This window comes from Arachis ipaensis, chromosome B10 (genome assembly GCF_000816755.2).
Source record: "Arachis ipaensis cultivar K30076 chromosome B10, Araip1.1, whole genome shotgun sequence".
Taxonomy (NCBI): Eukaryota; Viridiplantae; Streptophyta; class Magnoliopsida; order Fabales; family Fabaceae; genus Arachis; species Arachis ipaensis.
In genome coordinates this window covers 94,888,556-94,892,674 of record NC_029794.2, presented here as the reverse complement: position 1 = coordinate 94,892,674, position 4,119 = coordinate 94,888,556, and positions in this window count along the sequence as shown.

The window sequence follows — 4,119 nt, the reverse complement described above, 5'->3', positions numbered from 1 at the left end:
ACCGTCAGTTGTCTAAACTCGAACAATCCCCGGCAACGGCGCCAAAAACTTGGTGCACGAAATTGTGATCATCAACAATGGTGCCAAAGACTTGGAGCTCTCAAACGTGAATCACACTTTGTCACAATTCCGCACAACTAACCAGCAAGTGCACTGGGTCGTCCAAGTAATACATTACGTGAGTAAGGGTCGATCCCACGGAGACTGTCGGCTTGAAGCAAGCTATGGTCATCTTGTAAATCTCAGTCAGGCGAATTCAGATGGTTATGGAGGATTGATAATTAAAAGATAAAAAAAACATTCAGTCACGCGTTCATAGGTGAGAATGGTGATGAGTGTCACATAATCATCACATTCATCATGTTCTTGGGTGCGAATGAATATCTTGGAGAAGAAATAGACTTGAGTTGAATAGAAAAACAATAGTACTTGTATTAATTCATGAAGAACAGCAGAGCTCCACACCTTAATCGATGGTGTGTAGAAACTCCACCGTTGAAAATACAAAAGTGATAATGGTGTAAGCATGGCCGAATGGCCAGCCTCCAAGGTCTAGGGACTAAACGTCCAAAGATGAAAATACAATAGTATAAGGTCCTATTTATAGAGAACTAGTAGCCTAGGATTTACAGAAATCAGTAATTAATGTAGAAATCTTCTTCCGGGCCCACTTGGTGTGTGCTTGGGTTGAGCATTGAAGCTTCCATGTGTAGAGACTTTTCTTGGAGTTAAACGTCAGTTTTTGTGCCAGTTTGGGCGTTTAACTCCAGCTTTTGTGCCAGTTCCGGTGTTAAACGCCAGAATTCTTGAGCTGACTTGGAACACCTGTTTGGGCCATCAAATCTTGGGCAAAGTATGGATTATTATATATTACAGGAAAGCCCCAGAATGTCTACTTTCCAACGCAATTGAGAGCGAGCCAATTGGGCTTCTGTAGCTCCAGAAAATCTACTTTGAGTGCAGGGAGGTCAGAATCCAACAGCATCTGCAGTCCTTTTTCAACCTCTGAATCAGATTTTTGCTCAGGTCCCTCAATTTCAGCCAGAAAATACCTGAAATCACAGAAAAATACAAAAACTCATAGTAAAGTCCAGAAATGTGATTTTTAAATAAAAACTAATAAAAACTAACTAAAACATACTAAAAACATACTAAAAACAATGCCAAAAAGTGTATAAATTATCCGCTCATCACCCGAGCTCAAACCACTACCACCATCCCTGAAATATGCATTTCTGGGAGAAGGTGACACTTTTCCTGTAATCATAAGCTCTGCTTTAGAGCCACAGGAAGAGAAAGCACTAATTTAGGTGCTAAGGACACACAAGACAGCTCTTGGGTGGTCCATAAGTGATCTTAAGGGCATTAGCCCAGCCAGATGCATGCACAAGATCCTATTGGAGGATGATGCTAAGCCAGTGGTTCAACCACAGAGGCGGCTAAATCCCGCCATGAAGGAGGTAGTGCAGAAAAAGGTCACTAAGTTACTAGTGGCTGGGATTATTTATCCTATTTTTGATAGCCCCTGGGTGAGCCCTGTCCATGTTGTCCTTAAGAAGGGAGGAATGACAGTGGTTCATAATGAAAAGAATGAACTGGTTCCTACAAGAACAGTTACAGGGTGGCGTATGTGTATTGACTACAGAAGGCTCAATACAGCCACTAGGAAGGATCATTTTCCTTTACCATTCATAGACCAGATGCTAGAGAGACTAGCAGGTCATGAATACTACTGTTTTTTGTATGGCTATTCAGGTTACAACCAAATTGCAGTAGATCCTCAGGACCAAGAAAAAATAGCATTCACATGTCCATCTGGAGTATTTGCATACAGAAGAATGCCTTTTGGTCTATGCAATGCACCTGTAACCTTTCAGAGGTGCATGCTCTCTATCTTCTCTGATATGGTAGAGAAATTTCTGGAAGTCTTCATGGATGACTTCTTAGTATTTGGAGACTCATTTAGCTCCTGTCTTAACCATCTAGCACTTGTTCTGAAAAGATGCCAAGAGAGTAACCTGGTTTTAAATTGGGAAAAATGTCACTTTATGGTGACTGAAGGAATTGTCCTTGGGCGTAAAATTTCGAACAAGGGAATAGAGGTGGATCAAGCTAAGGTAGAGGTAATTGAAAAATTACCACCACCCACCAATGTTAAGGCAATCAGAAGTTTTCTGGGGCATGCAGGATTCTATAGGAGGTTTATAAAGGATTTTTCAAAAATCGCAAAACCTCTGAGCAATCTGCTAGCTGCTGACATACCATTTGTCTTTGACACAGGGTGTGTTGCAGGCCTTTGAGACTATGAAGGCTAAGTTGGTCACAGCACCTATCATTTCTGCACCAGACTAGACATTACCATTCGAACTAATGTGTGATGCCAGTGACCATGCCATTGGTGCAGTATTGGGACAGAGGCATAACAAGCTTCTGCACGTCATTTACTATGCTAGCCGTATTTTGAATGACGCACAGAAGAATTACACAACCACAGAAAAGGAGTTGCCTGCAGTGGTTTATGCCATTGACAAGTTTAGATCTTATTTAGTGAGATCAAAAGTGATTGTGTACACTGACCATGCTGCTCTAAAATATCTCCTCACAAAGCAGGATTCAAAACCCAGACTCATAAGATGGGTGTTGCTTCTGCAAGAGTTTGATATAGAAATAAGAGACAGAAAAGTGACAGAGAATCAAGTAGCTGATCACCTGTCCCAGATAGAACCAGTAGCAGGAGCATCTCTCCCTCCTACTGAGATCTCTGAAAACTTTCTGGATGAGCAATTGTTTGCTATTCAGGAAGCTCCGTGGTTTGCAGACATTGCAAACTATAAGACTCAAGGTTCTTCTTCTGTAATCATGGAGAGGAAGCATGAAAAGCTTCTCTCAATACAGAGTCAAACAAAACTCCCACATTCAAACTCTAAGTTTGGTGTTGGGAGGCCACAACCAAACTCTAAGTTTGGTGTTGAGAGGCCCCAACACTGCTCGGATTATCTGTGAGGCTCCATAAGAGCTCACTGTCAAGCTATTGACATTAAAGAAGCGCTTGTTGGGAGGCAACCCAATATTATTTAATTATATCTATTTATTTTCCATTGCTATTTTATGTTTTCTTTAGGTTGATGATCATGTGAAGTCACAAAAACAACTGAAAAATCAGAAACAGAATGAAAAATAGCATTAAAAATAGCTCACCCTGGAGGAAGAGCTTACTGGCGTTTAAACGCCAGTAAGAAGCATTAGACTGGCATTTAACGCCAGAAAGAAGCATCAAGCTGGCGTTAAACACCAGAAACAAGCACTAGACTGGCGTTTAACGCTAGAACAGAGCATCAAGTTGGTGTTTAACGCCAAGAAAGGGAGAAGAGCTGGCGTTTAACGCCAAAAACAAGCAGCAGTCTGGCGTTAAACGCCAGGATTGCACACTAAGGGCGTTTTTGCACGCCTCAATGGAGCAGGGATGATAAGTCCTTGACCCCTCAGAATTTGTGGACCCCACAGGATCCCCACCTGCCACACCTTTTCATACACACTTCCCCCACCCTTGGCCGAACCCACCACACACCTCCTTCTCCTCCTTTCCTCCTTCTTTTGCTCGAGGACGAGCAAACATTTTAAGTTTAGTGTGGAAAAAGCATTGCTTTTTTGTTTTTCCATAACCACTAATGCCTCAACGGATGCACTTTCCTCCACAAAACTATTGGGAGCAGATTAACACTTCCCTAGGAGAATTAAGTTCCAACATGGGACAACTAAGGGTGGAGCACCAAGAGCATTCCATCCTCCTCCATGAAATTAGAGAAGATCAAAGAGCTATGAGGAAGGAGCAACAAAGGCAAGGAAGAGACATAGAGGAGCTCAAGAGCACTATTGATTCTTTAAAAGGAAGAAGACGCTACCCTCACTAAGGTGGACCCGTTCCTTAATCTCATTGTCTATTTATTTTTTTCTGTTTTCATTCTCTATGCTTTATTTATGTTTGTGTCTTCATTACATGATCATTAGTATCTAGTGTCTATGTCTTAAAGCTATGAATGTCCTATGAATCCATCACCTTTTTTAAATGAATAATGTTTTTAATCACAAAAGAACAAGAAGTACATGATTTCGAATTCA